The sequence below is a fragment of the Myxine glutinosa genome, chromosome 7 (genome assembly GCF_964187855.1).
Source record: "Myxine glutinosa chromosome 7, kmMyxGlut1.1, whole genome shotgun sequence".
Lineage (NCBI taxonomy): Eukaryota > Metazoa > Chordata > Myxini > Myxiniformes > Myxinidae > Myxine > Myxine glutinosa.
Genome location: NC_136267.1, coordinates 98,249,038 through 98,264,271, shown reverse-complemented (window position 1 = coordinate 98,264,271; position 15,234 = coordinate 98,249,038). Strand labels below are relative to the sequence as shown.

The window sequence follows — 15,234 nt, the reverse complement described above, 5'->3', positions numbered from 1 at the left end:
GCACGATTTGGCCAACGACTAAGAATCGGGTCTAGTTCTGTTAATGGTTCGAGCCACGGCTGCTAATCCGCTCGGCAAATTAACATCTTGTCCGCGGTCTCGAACGAGGTTGCTCACCTGCCTCCCTGGAGGGAGCTGGGCAGCTTCAGGACTCGCGTCGGTCAGTCACAGACAAGGGGATTAATTCCCCCTTGGTAAGGGGAAAAGGGGCCGACGTTGAGATCCGCAACAATTGGTGTCAGGAGCGGGATTCGGACCCTGAAGTGCGCTTAGCGCACTCAAATTACGAGTGGTAAAATCTTTTTATTTAACACCACTAAATTTTAAAATCGTGCCATGGATAATCAAGGCGATCGGGTGCCGGTGGGAGATTTAGAAGGGGTAGAAGCGACCCAGGACCCCATGGAGGAGGTGGGAGTAATAATGGAGGAGGAAAGCAATGAGGATGTGGTAGCGGAGGCTTCAGGCACACGAGATGGCAGCGCCTCGCATGAGGTGGGAGGCGCACAAAATGGCGGCTTGCACGTGGTTGCGGCAGCCACGCCCGCTGCGCCAATGGGGGTGGTCCAAATGCAAGCCTTCATTGCCCAATTCATGGCGGAAATACAGAAAAAGAACGACAGTATGGACAGGATGGGAGAACAAACAATTGGAACGAATGGAAGACAGAAGGAGGGCTGACAGTGAGAAAATGGAAAGCAGAATGATGGGAGCAATGAGGGACGAAGCAAGGGGCACCAGTAAGCAATTGGGAAATCAAATCGGGGGGCTAGGAGCCAAATTTGAGGGGCTAGGAAGCAAATTGGAGCGAATCGGTAAAGTTGGGGACAGAATGGGTGACCGCATACAAAAATGTGGGGAGAGCATACGAAAATGTGGGGAGAGCGCACAAAAATGTGGGGAGACCATGGATCGCATGTTGGGCGAGGGGGTCCCAAGGGTGCACGACGAGGTAGAGCAGGTCGAGAAGCACTGGTTGAGCGAGGCGGAGAAAAGCGCGGGTAAAATGACTGGTATAGAGATCGCGACCCGGGGTTTGGGGCAGCCGGCAACCGCTGAGGTAGAGGGAATTTTATTAAAGCCAACGGTCGTCGAGGTGAACAAAGAAATTATGGGTATAGTTGAAATTGTAGAGACAGACGTAGAAGAGCAACAGTTCGAGGAAGGAATGGATAATGTGCAAAGTCCGTGCTCACACCTTGATGCCGTGCTTAATCCTTATAAAGATTTGCAGGTGTTGGTGCAGGGAGGAAGAAGAACCCCGAAGGTGAGACGGGCTGTATATGGTGCTAAGAGGTTTTTCGGCAGAGTGTTTGGCGCGAAGAGAATTGTCACGCGATTGGGGTCGATATGGCACCCGGGCGTTTGTGGAAGGCCAGTTGGGAGTGGTGTGAGTGGAAATGGCGTGCTTGTGGGAAAAAGTGTGCATCGGGGAATGAGCGTGTTACAAAGCGCGAGTGTGAAACCGAGTGCGAGCGAGAATGCACGTCGGAGTGTGACACAGAGAGTGAGAGCGATTCGGAGTGTACCTGCGAGGGTGAGAGTGACCCAGAGAGTGAGTTGGTGGAGGAGCGGGTGCGAGAATGCACACCTGGGCTGAACGGCGAGAGTGTGCGAGAAAGCACACCTGAGTTGGTTGTGGCGCGGGTGTGGGAGAGTCCATTGAAGCACGTGAGTGGGTGGATGCAAGAGTGCACGCCCATGGTGAGTGTTACGGAGGACGTAACGGAGGAGAGGTGTGGAACGAAGTGTGCGAACGGCGAGTGTGCGCAAGAGGGTGCGCGAGAGGTGTGGTGTGTAACAGGGAGTGCGGTGGTGGAATGGACGGAGTGTGTGGAATGTACGGGCGGCGTTGGAACGCCGGGCTTGGTGAGTGTAAAACGGGTCGCGTATGCGAGTGAAGCATCGACGTTGACCGGGGCAGTGTTTAGGGCGACGGATAGCGTGCGCGGTGCGCTTTGTTTGCAGCGAGGACCGGCCGGGACCGTAAGCGCGTCGCTCTTCGGAGCGTCGTGCGCGATTCGGGCCGGGTCCCACACTGAAGGGTCGGTGCCGCGTCAGAGCGGCGATCGGTGCGATTCCGGGGGAGGGGGGCCAGGTCGGACCTTCGCCCCCTTGCGGGGACGGGGTTCCGACCGGGCGAGATTGAGCCATCTGGCCGGAGGCTGCAAGGATCCGCGCTGAGATGGTGCGTGGAATCTCGGCCCGACCAAACCGCCTCCCCTGAACCGAATGCCGGACGGATTCAACCTGCAGGCGACCAAACCACCCGAATTCATTGCTCAGCTTTGCGAAGCTGAGTTTTAATGATGTAACGACGCACCGAGGCTCAGATATAGCGGACTGTGATGATAATAGTGTTTTGATCCGAAATTTAGAATAGTGAATAGGATTGGCAGAAGTGATTGGCAAAATTTGATGATTGGCAGTGATTGGCAAATTTTGAGTTGCAGGAAATTGGATGGGCCAAATTGATAGTGGGAGATACCCGATGTGGTGGGATGGCAACTCTGACATCCACTCACATGATGGGGCACATGAGCTATAGTTTTATGGGGTTTATGGCAGTGTAAGCTCGCCGAGGGAGGGTTAGGATAAAATGATAGGGATCTAAAGAAGATGACATATAGGTAACGGTAGAGGTAAGTAGCGACATTGGACAGGTAGTCGGAGACATAGAGAGGTTAGAATGGTTGTTAATGACGTGGGATGTGCTTAGTTTAAAGGGAAGACATGACCGAAGCACATGACCGAGGAAGCCCCCACGAGCGGATGACCGAGGAAGCCCCCACGAGCAGATGAGTAAGGGGTCCACCGCAGCGGAATCCACTGCAGCTGAATCCACCGCAGCTTTGGCCACCGCAGCTTTGAGCTTTCGCGAAGCAACGCCGCCGTGCGAACACGATTGAGGAGGGGCGGCGGCTGCTCACCCCCGGCCCGGCCGTTCTCCCGCGTCCAGCCGAACCTTCCTCCCCTTCCAGTCATCCGTGCCTGGCCTCATCCATCCTTTTGTGTACGTGAGTTTGTTTTGTGTGTCTTGTCCTGGGTATAAGTAAGCTTGTATAAGTTAGTATTGCACTGTCTTCCTCTCCTTCTGTCTTTATTTTCGTATCTTTCCTCCTCCTTGGTTTCTTTTGACTTGTACATAATTAGTAGTAATAAATCCTGTTATTTCCTACTTTTGCCTTCTTCTTCTTCCTCGTCCGTTCGTCCTTGTCTTTTCCACATTGAATACCTGTAGCACGATTTGCCCAACGTTTCGGAATCGGGTTAGTGAATGCTAATGACTCGAACTTCGGGTTGCTAAAAACTGCTCGGCAACTAGACCATCTAAAACCGGGGTTTGAGCGGGAGTCCCTCCCCTGCTTCGCGGTCAGGAGTGGCACTCAGGTCCTTGGGACTTTTCGTAGACCAAATACCCTGGCTGCTCCCGACCGGAAGGAGCGTTGGGACCCCCAGGACTCACGTCGATCAGTCGCGGACAAGGGGATTAATCCCCCCTTCTTAAGGGGAAAAGGGGCCGACGTTGAGATCCGTTTTTCTTCCTGTCCAAATAATCCCAGACAGCTTCAATGCAGATGTTCAGATCAAGACTTTGGGGAGGCCATCTAATAGTTGTAGAGTTCCTGATTCTACCTTTCTTTGCAATATGTTTTAACGACACTTGCACATGTTTGGAGTTGTTATTTGGCTGGAAAACAAAGTTGTCACCAATTAGTCTCCTTCCTGACTGGATACCATGGTGGATTAGTGTTAAGGATTCGTAACTTCCGTTATTGTGGTTTTCCTCCACTTGAAAGATTTCGGATTCTATGTACTATTCTGCCCTACTTTGACAAAAGGAAGCAACTGCCCGAAAGGAGTTTTCTTGTAAATGAGGAAAATGTGTTTTTCTTTCTGCTCTCTTTGGCAGAGTTTCTTACTTCCTGGGTATAAAGTTTTTCAAACTGTACTCAAAGGAGACTTTTTAGGCAACCATGGTTGGAGATATGAATTCATATTTTTGTGTGAATTATGTCACTTGCTTCCTTTTGTCAAAGTATTATGGTAATAGTTCCAGGCCTAATACTTTGACAAAAGGAAGCAACTTTTCAAATTTTCTGATCACTCTGGTATGAAACTGTGCGCGATATATATTTATTGGTTTTGTGTGTATTTATTAATAATCCAAATTTGTTTACACATCAAGGAGTGACAGGGCGGGAAGGGTATGTGCAGGCACATGTACATAATCAACGTCCCCCGTCCCCGTCCCCCTATAAAAAGGCAGAATACTTTCAATGCACAATACTATCCTAAAGCAGACCATTTGTTATTATTTTGTTTTGGGCTTGTTTTTTTTTTTTGCTTTTTTTTTGTTTAAATACTCACTCAAACACTTCTGCTACAGAAGAACGTGTATCACAACTGGAAAAAGAATAAACAACCAGATATGTGGAGAAATGTAATTTCTTTGGTCATGCATTCAGTTAATTTTTAGTGGAAGATGACAAGGAAAAACAAATTAAGTGTTAAATCATGACAGAGTACAAACATGTGTATGTACATTACGGAAAGGTCGAACAAATTACATGTAATACAAACGTGTTACCAGGTACATGGAATTAACATGCTACTGTACATATACACGTATTACATTAAACATGAAACCGCAAAATACGTGTAATAAGAACGTTACTTTACAGGCAATATTTAATTTAAAAAGCTGAAAAAGATAAAATGATATTAAATCAAATGCTACATAAAAATGTACATCACAAAAACCTGATATTTACATGGTCACACATATCTTGTCCTCATTTTGTTTCACTCATTGTCAATGAGATCTTGAGATACTTGGTTTTCGGCAATGCCTCTCCAGAACTGACATCTGTTTGGAGGCATGAGGGGGCACAGTTTTCTTCAGGATGTCATCCTTCTTGTTGCTTGGGATTCCCCATGCACTATTCCTGGAGGGAAAACGTTGCCCCTTCAACAACTTCTCAGCAACTTTCTTCTTCAGAAATTCCCCGCACGAGAAATCATCATCCTCGATGGATGTCTTCCAGTAGATCTTGCTGGAGCCTCGCCGAAACTGAGCAACATGGACCGTGCGGAGAACTGGTTTGTTGGTGAATCCTGCGCTGCTCATTCCATTCTCCCACAAACTGAAGTCTGCTGGTCCCATCTGGCTGGCAGCACCACTCTTGTCAACAACTTCAACGAAGTCTGCAAAGTCGTAGATGTTCTTCTTTGATCGCATGCCCCTCTCAATCTGTGCATGGAATGCATCTGCAGACATGAAGGTGTGTCCTTTCTCAAAGTAGTTGAGAGTCACAGTGTTTGGTTCCCCATCCTCGTTGACCATGAGCACCATGCCTGTGAAGAGAACCCAGTTTTTATTCTGGGCTGAGCAATATTGTCGACCCAAAATGTGAAATTTTCACAATCGCTGTAGGCCCTGTCATGAATCAACTTGTCATAAGCACTGACGATATCCTCTGCTTGCCGGCCGCCTTCATGCCACACTACTCCGATTGGCTGTCTATTTCTGCCCGCTTGTTTGCCTCCAAGAGGTGCAAATGTCTCGTGGAATAACACAAGTCTGCGTGTAAATACACAAGTCTTCACACCCGGCAGCCGTGGTAGCATGATGACTTTTTGCATGTCAACGGAAAAGAATGCATATAAACGTCTAGTAAATAGACAATAAACACTAGTTAATGTGAGTTTCACTCAAAAGAGTCTAAAAATTGAATGCCAAATAGCATATTGAACAGTCAGGTACTTACATATCTCTCAAATGGGCGACAACATCAGAGAATTTCAGCATTTTCGGGCGGTTTCACAACCAGTTGCACAAGCACAACACAGAGCAAAAACCATGAGAAAGCCAAGCTGGATAATAGGAGCTCTCTGATTGGTTAACTCCCTCAATCTGCCATTTCTATGCTGATATATGATTGGCTAACTAAGACCTGCTCAGTTGCTTCCTTTTGTCAAAGTTTTATGACAATATCTCTGTACTTGCTTCATTTTGACATGTTCATATCTCAGAAATGGAGGGTCGTGTTACTTTATTTTGTGTACGAACGTGTAGAGCATACCTCAAATACCCTAGAACAAGTGATAACTCAATTTCGACAAAAATGACAGTTGCTTCCTTGTGTCAAAGTAGGGCAGTATTATTGTCTTCCCAAGGTTTATTGTTTATGAACAGTTATTAAAAGTTAAAAAGGTTAACTCAAAATGATACAGGAAACCGAACGAGAAGACAATGAGGTGAAGAGGAAGAAGCAGCACGAGCAAAGTCGGAGAGGACGCGTGACGTCAGCGCTCCGTAACGAGCAAGGTTTACTGACAGCCGCGAGGGGATTTTGAGTTCCTGGAAGGGACATCCGGATAAGAATATTCGCTGGAGTGGAGAAATCTGCGTAGACAGATTTGGGGCGCTGAGATTCTGATGAATCCTCGTCTCGTCGCATCGGCTCAAGCTAGAGCCGTCGGCCATCTTGAACCCCGTGCTTCGGACTGCTGTGAAGGTTTGCTTCGTGTCATCTTCACCCCCAACATTCTACCGTCTATCGGGGATGAGTGGGTGCGACCGCTTCGTCTCCAATTACGTTGCGGTTTGTTGAGGGAGCGGTGAAGGTGCGACTCTGGAGGGCGCCGTTGTACAGTTTGGCGGGAAGAGCACCCTTGCCCACTGTACCCGCTTCGGATATCGACTGGAGAGCGAGATTCGGCCTTCGACCGGATTTCGTTCCATCGACTGCTGGAGCGAATCCCATTCGCCTTGGGAAAAGTCATAGAGACATTGAGGAGTGTCCTTTTCACTCGTTGGGAGCAGTGAGTTATTTGACTTTATATAAGAGATATATATAGAGTGCACTCTTAATGGCCATTTGTTGTACCGTTATACCTGTGTGTGATTTATTATACAAGTTTGTTCATTTATTTATCATTGGTGTGTTTTCACTATTGATTTTCACCACAGGGTAACATATTTTTCTGCCTGGGTTCCTCTCGGGGTTCGGAGGTTACCGAGACCAGGATATTGTAGAGGACCCCGTAACAATTAGGATCTGCTTTACTTGTTAGAACTTATTGTTCCTTTAATTCCACCAAACCACGAATGCCAGCGGCAGAAATACATCCAGAAACTTGACACCGTGACCTCCATCACGCTTAGCAGTAGGCTGTAGACACATATCCTGATATTTTTCACCAACCCTCCTTGTGACATACTGCCTTCTCCTTGTTCCAAAAATGCCAGGCTTTGATCCGTCACTCCAAAGTACCTTTTTTTTTTCTTTTCTTTTTTTCTCTACAAGATCGAGGCTCGTGTAAGAGCTAACGTTGATCACAAAAAGACAAACTGACACATAAAACATAAAACATATGATAAAGGGAGCGGGAGAACAAAATGGAGAGCAGGGACATCGGGAGATCTGTGGGAGGGAGAGGGCTTGGGGGGAGGAGGCATGGGAAGGGGGCTTGTGGGGGTGGGGGGGGGGGTTGGAGAGGTAAAAAAAACACATGGACACTGCTAGGACTTCCAGGAACGAAGTCGGTATTTCAAAAAAGTGGATCTGGGGTGAATTAATGGGGGTAGAGAAGATCAAAGACCTTTCCTCACTGTTTAGCATTCAAAATCTGATGTTCTTGGGCATATTTCAGTCTCTTAGTTTTGTAACATTTGCACGGATTTTGTGTCTAGATGGCAACTCACCTGTGGAGACCACATTTGATAAGATACCTTCTAATAGTAGATGAGTCCACTTGAACAAGCTGCACACAAGCGGAATGAAACACAGCAAGAAGGGGGAAGTGGGGATGAAGCGGAACATACAAAAAGACGTGAAGGAGAAGGAGAAAACACACTAACCTAGAAAAGGGGGGTGCTTGCGAATGGGGTCATTTGGGGTGGAAGAGATCATGAGTAGTGTGGAACAGCCTGTGGTCTTGAAGCCATGGAGGGAAGAATGGGACTGAACAGACTGGGGAAGTTGGTTCCACAGGTGAGAGAAAAGAGGAGCAAATGAGTTGAGGTGAGCAGTGAGCCTGGATTTTGGGAGTTTAACAATAAAATGGTTACTGGTATACCGAATGTGCCCTGAAGAAATATGGTGGGGGGGGGGGGGGAGGGGGGGGGGAGACAAAGCCAAGAGAGGACAGAGGGTGCAAGACCGAAAAGGAGGCGATAAACTACAGAGAGGCCACCAACCTGTCTGAGTTTAGAGCTTGCTCACGTAGCAGACCTGATATTTTTGTTATCAAAATGTGTAATGGGTTCTTATCCTGCGTTGTCGGAGGGGCGACCTGTCCAAGACCGTACTCCTTCGCCAAATGAAACAGCCATGGCAGCCCTATACACCTCCCAGTGTTAAAGGAATTGTCATTATTTAATTACCATGGGTTCTTAAACATCAATTTGCAGATCAAGCAAGTAGATGAGAAAGTTGGTGTAAAGTTCCCTGCTGTTAGTAATTGGTATTATAACATAATCACTGCAATTTTGTCTCTCCGCTTCAACTTCAATATTAAACTCTTTTCTCAACGAGCAGGATGCAGGATTTATCCAACCTGTGAATAATGACTGAAGTTAGTTGCTGATATCGATGTGGTGTTGCCTTGAGGGATTACTGCTGGAGCAACGAATCAATCGGGATCAATCTGGCGAGCCCCAATTAGACCAAGTTTCCACTGTTATTCAGGCTTTATATTATCAGCTTTCTGTTTTCCTTTTGTTAAAAACACTGGTATTGAAGTATTCTTATGCTATTTGGATAATATATTACCAAAGCAAGTATTGTGATATCCTCTACTACACTGATTGGTGCAAACTCCTCAACATTTTGGAAAATGCAACGTTTGGTAGGATTTTGTGTTTTTGTGAAAATGAAGGTCAAGAATCAACATGATTATTTTTTTGGGGGTGGAGGGTAAAATGAAAGGAACAAAAATCTCATTGCATCGTCCTTTTGTGTCAAGCCAAGCTTCCTTGTGGGAGCAATGGGTAGCACTTTGATAAGTGAAGTCCAAGTTGTAGGAACGACAGCAACGGTCCCTTTTCCATGAAGATGCAAACTTGATTGTTTGTTTGCCGAATGGTTAGACCTGTAAGCAACAATGATTATGACTGAACTAAACCCCGTCTAACACAGTACTGGGACATCTTTTGCCAAACAAAACTGCCCGTGTGATGCAGTTGGAACATGTAATCAATGTACATCGTCAGTGATTGCTATTTAAAATAAAAAAATAACAGTGATTCATGAAATCTTTTTATTTATGAGTATGCATTAAATCCTGGCTAATTATATTCGTACAAAATCAACCTCCATGCAATGAACAACACAATCAGCAAGAAACAAGAAATAGACCAGAGAAGAAGCTGGCACTCGAGCAGGGAGGGAGTATTGATTGACACCATGTATCTCTCCCAGTTGGAGCGGATATCACTAGTATCCTCAAAAAAGGAAAAGCCCTTGATCATGGGACTGTATGGTGTGGATTTCACTCTGACTACCCAGATTGGTTTGCATCATCTTAGTATTTGACCTCCAAATACACTTTGTCTTTTTTGGCTAAACTTAATAGTAGTTCTTACAAGGTAGAAGTCAATAACCTTTAAATATCTGGGTTTTTCCATAACAATAGGCTTCCGCTTCCGGTCTTGCTGGCGAGGTTTCGTTTATTCGCAGCTCTCCACGCTCTCCATCGAAATCGAAGTTAAGTAATTGTTCCCATTTGTATTTTCGTTATAACTGTATTTATTTTATGGTGTTGTACGTATAGTGTGTCCCGAGGAAGATTTTCGGTACAAATCTTTCATACCTGTATAGAAAATCGTGTTAATTCGTGTCGTGTCTTTTGAGGCCTTGTACAGTGTCCAACCTTGAGGCTTTGTTTTTCTCTCAGCGGTCCGTCGTTCGTGCTCCAATAACTTTCGTTCTCTGTTTTCCCAGTCTTTTCACCCCATTTCCTTGTTTAAAATTCCAACAAAAAAAACAAAAAAAAAACATTTCCTTCTCTGTTCTTATTTGTTGTTCTCATTCGTTTATTCGTTCTTATTCGTTCGTTCGTTCTTCGACCACGTGTTTCTCCCCCATTTCCCCAGATAGTTTTCACTGTTAAACTTTATAATGTTTACACTTTCCCCTCGAGTTCTGTATTCCGTCGTATATTATAACACCTTTTTCTTCTTCTTCTTTAAAAGGCTGCTTTTGACTTGCTCACCAAATCTATTCATCCCAAAAAAAAATTCCATCTGTTATGGACCCGGCCCTAATGATTGTTGTTATGAGTATTGTTGTTGGTTCGAAGTATTCTAGATATCATGCTTATTGTGACTTAAGGGAAAGGGTTGTTGTGAGTAAAAGATTTTAAAACGCTCATGGTAAAATGTGGCCGGAAATCCGGATCGAGACCGGAAGAGGTGGAGCGAGAGAGAAAGAGGTGGGAGGACATCGAAAAGAGAAGTGGTGGTTGAAGCTTTGGGCCGAGCGTTCGACGTACAGTGCGAGGGAACTTTGTGTCCTTGAAGGGAAGTTCGGTCGATAAGAAATATCGCCGGAGTGCGTGGAGCCTGTGTCGTCGGGTATTCTCATTGAGGTTCCGGAGGATCCAGGCCTTGAGAATCCGGGTTGGAGCGAAAGTCGTCCGCCATCTTGGCCACGCGAGCACCCTGCAGTGAACAGGCTTTCGTCGTGTCGGCTGGGCATTACTCCCTGGTGGATTGCCGGGAACGGCTGTGCCAGAAAGGGACACGTGAGAATTATACGGAGGCTCGCGGGTTAAACCGCAACGTGTACGTCGGAGCGCATCTTTGTGAGGTTCCTCTCCACCGCTGTGTGCTGGGGGCTGAGCACGTGACCTCGGGGTCGTCTCGCTCGTCTACGCCTCAATTGACCACCGGGCCTTGACTCCCCGATCGCGGGAGGGAGCGCAACTTGTGAGGTTCCTCTCCACCACTGTGTTGCTGGTTGCTGAGCACGTGACCTCGGGGTCGTCTCGCTCGTCTACGCCTCAATTGACCACCGGGCCTTGACTCCCCGATCGCGGGAGCGCACAGAGACATTGGGACTTCGCCTTGGAGGGGAGCAGAGACATTGGGGGAGGTGCCGTGAGTGGGGTTAAGGGGCTTGACAAGGATATTATCGTGAGATTTGAAAGTCGGGGTGATTGCCCCATTGCTGTATGGCTCTTTGTGTGTGATTTATAATATAGTATGGTTTGTTTATAACTTGGTGTGGTTGCATCATTGGTTCGGCTGTTTCATTTGCTGGTTCCATTGAGGGACATTATTTGCTGGGTTTCAACCAAGGATAAAACATCTTTCTGCCGGGACCCTCTCGGGGTTCGGAGGTCCACCGAGACCAGAGGTGAAGGGGGGGACCCCGTAACACATCTCTTACAGTGCCTCTTTTCTACATTCCCGAAACTCTCCTGCACTCCATCCTCCCTCCAGCGTCCTTAAACGTATTTTTGACTCGAAGGTCACAAGAAACTCATTTTGCAATAAATGTTTGTTTCCCATTAATCGTACACTTTCTAAAATCCAATCTCACCCCTCCCCTCCAAATCTTCCCCATCACCCCTCCCCTCCAAATCTTCCCCATCACCCATCCCTTTCAAATCTTCCCCCTTGCCCCTCCCCTCCAAATCCTCCCCATCACCCATCCCTTTCAAATCTCCCCCCTTGCCCTTCGCTCTCTCTCCCCTTCCCTCCTAAACTACCCCCACACCCCTCCCTTCCAAGACCCCCCACACCCCTCCCCTCCTAGACTCCCCCTCACCCCTCCCCTCCTAGACTCCCCCTCACCCCTCCCCTCCAAATCTCCCCCATATCCCATCCCTTTCAAATCCCTCCCCTTGTCCCTTCCCTCCTAAACTCCCCCCTCGCCCCTCCCCTTCAAATCTCCCCACCCTAATTTCTTCTCAATTTCCCCCCTCTCACTTCCCCTCCTCAAAGCGTCCTCCCCGCTTCTTCCCCCTTCCAACTCTCACCTTCATCTCCCCCAACCTTCTGCCTCGCTCTTCCCCCTCCTCAAATAACACCTCATTGTGCCTCACCCAATCACCATCAAACCTTTTGTCCGCCCCATCCTTCCCTTTCTCCGAGCTATTCTGAAATCTCTGACACACCTTCAACAGCTCTCCTTACCTCTTCCACCTCTTACCCTACCCCTCCTCCCCCCTGTTCTGTATCCGACGCTCCCCCCTCCTCTTCATTAACGGTATGGACCTCAAACATCCGGGGCCTTCGTTCAAACTTAACTGATCTCTCCATACAGGTTGCTTCTGACAAACCAGACGTGATCTGCTTAACAGAAACTTTCCTCCTTCATGATGTCTCTGATTGAAGATGTGGAATATGTTAAAGGATTCCTTAGTATCTCTCCCGGGTTACTCCCTCCTCCGGTATGATAGACCTGAGCCTTGTCCTGGAGGTGGGGTTGCAATCTTTATCAAAAACTCTCTTCCTCACTCGCCCTGCACTGCACTCTCTCCACCTCACCCCCAGGAATACCTCTGGCTACGGCTTCCCCTTCGCTCCCACCTCTTGTTAATATGTGTGTTGTACCATCCACCAAACAGTGATGACTCCATCTACATCTCGCTGTCTGATAATATGGACCAACTTCTATGTACTCATCCCAACTCTCTCTTCCTCATATGTGGTGATTTCAATTGTCACCATGCCAGTTGGCTGGGTGTGGGTACCTCTCTCACCAGCCATGGCTCCTCAGCAAAGGACTTCTGCGACTCACTGGGACTGACACAATCTGTCAATTTCCCGACCCGGATCTCAGTCAACGGAGCATCTTCTCTTCTGGACTTGGTTATGACTAACTTCCCTGAAAATGTCTGCTGCTCTTCTTCTGCTCCAATCGGCTCATCTGATCATGGGCTTGTTGAAGTGGACATCTCTCTGACCATTCTCAGGGAGCCTCCTCAGCGTCGACGAGTCTGGCATTTCACTCAGGCCAACTGGCACGGTCTTCAAGCAGCCATCAATCATCTGGACTGGTCTCCCATCTCTACCACCTCTGACATCAACTCATCCTGGGAATTCTTCCAAAGTAAATTGCTCTCTCTCATGCACAGATTTATCCCATCTCGTCTTCAGTTGTCATACCCTTCCTCCCGTCCATGGTACACGGAATCTTGTGGTGAGGCTGATGCCCAGAAACAACTTGCCTTCGTCTCCTGGAAAGCAAATCCAACAGAAGGAAATCTCATTTCCTTTCACAAAGCCCGAAACAAGTATGTGTCCACCCTCAGGAGAGCCAGGAAACAATATCTCTCCATTCTCAAGACCGAACTCTCTTATCTGTCTCCCTCTTCCAAATCCTGGTGGCGTCTGGTCAAATCTGTTTCTGGTGTTTGTTCCCCCTCCATCCCCTCCCTTACCTCAATCGGCTACACAGCTGACTCCACACGTGAAAAAGCTGAATGCCTCAACTCTGTGTTTGCCTCTAAATCTTGTGTCCCAAACCCATCCCTCTCTGTACCCACCATACCCAGTCATACCCAGCTGCTCCTGGACTCCGTGTCCTTTCCTCCTGACAAGGTGGAAAAGTTTCTGTCAACCCTTGACTGATTCTGCAACTGGACCTGACGGCATCAGCTCACGGGTCCTAAAATCCTGTTCTTCTGCTCTTTCACTGCCTCTCTCTGTTCTCTTCACCCTCTCTTTTGCTCAAGGTCAACTGCCATCTGCTTGGAAATCAGCCAACATCACCGCTTTGCACAAAAAAGGTGCAAAAACAGATCCTAGCAACTACAGACCAATCAGCCTTCTACCAATTATCAGCAAAGTCATGGAATCCATCATTGCTTCGGATATGAAATCTTTCCTCTTCTCCGATGGCTTGATCTCTGATCATCAATTTGGTTTCAGACCAGGTCACTCTACTCTGGACATGCTGCTTCTGCTGTCTCAACAATGGATGGAGGTCCTCAATGCCAAACAGGAAATTAGAGCTGTCTCCCTCGACATATCACGTGCCTTCGATACGGTCTGGCACCCCGCTCTGCTCACCAAACTCTCCTCCTTTGGTATCCATGGAAATCTCCACGCATGGCTGGCGGACTTCCTCTCTAGTCGTAGTCAACGTGTGGCCCTGAATGGGTTTCTCTCATCTCCTCTTCCTGTTCAGGCTGGAGTTCCCCAAGGCAGTGTTCTGGGCCCTGTGCTTTTTCTGGTCTTCATCAATGATCTCGCTGACTCTCTTGAAAATCCTCTCTATCTCTTTGCTGATGACTCCACTCTCTGCCGCTCCATTCCTCATCCCTCCGATCGGCAGTCTGCAGCCTCCTCACTCTCTGCAGACCTGGACAAAATCACAGACTGGGTAAACAAGTGGAACATGTCTTTCAATCCTGACAAATCTCACACTCTTACGATGTCTCTCCGAAAAGACTGACTGGACAACCCTCCCATCTACTTTCTGAATAATCCTCTCCAAGAAGTTCTGTCACTCAAGCTTTTGGGTCTCACTATCTGCCATGATCTTTCCTGGGAAAACCACAATTCCAAGCTGGTCTCCAAAGCCAGTCGCCGACTGGGCATCCTCCGTCGTGCGAAGTCCTTCCTTGGCACACCTGAGCTCCTCACCACATACAAGGCTTTCATCCGCAGCTCAATGGAGTACTGCTCTCCCCTCTGGGCTGGTGCTCCTGCCTCACACCTAGCTCCTCTTCACGCTGTTGAAACCAAAGCATTCAGAATCATTGGAATCTCCCACGATGACGCTATCTCCGAGGGCCTTTCACTTACTCACCGCAGGCAGGTTGGTGGTCTTTCCGTCTTCTACCGACTCCTCTCTGGCCTTGCTCCCTCAGCTCTCTCTGGGCTCTGTCCCCCAAATATTCCTACAGGTCGCACAAGATCTGCCTGCAACCCTCTTATGGTTAAACTGCCAAAATCAAGACTCTCTGCTCACCTTCACTCCGTCATCCCTCTTTTCTCCCGCCTCTGGAACAAAGTCCCTCACTCTCTTCAATCCCACTCCTCCCTCCAGGTCTTTAAAACGGCTGTTCACCACCATCTCTTATCTTCCCCAATCCAAAACCTTGATCTTTTCTACCCCCGCTAATTTCACCCCAAATCCACTTTTTGAGGTGCCGACCTCTTTCCTGGAAGTCCTTGGTGTCCTTACGTTTTATACCTATCCTGCCCCCCCCTCCCCCAGGCCCTCTCCCTCCCACACATCTCCCGATGTCCCTGCTCTTAAATGTTGTGTT

General features: G+C 47.8%; 1 protein-coding gene across 1 annotated transcript in view; it reads left to right on the top strand.

Moving 5' to 3' along the window:
• The window catches only part of LOC137414153 (transmembrane protein 163a-like), a 168,427-nt gene that overhangs the window by 74,779 nt on the left and 78,414 nt on the right, over window positions 1–15,234 (top strand). The window lies entirely within an intron of this gene.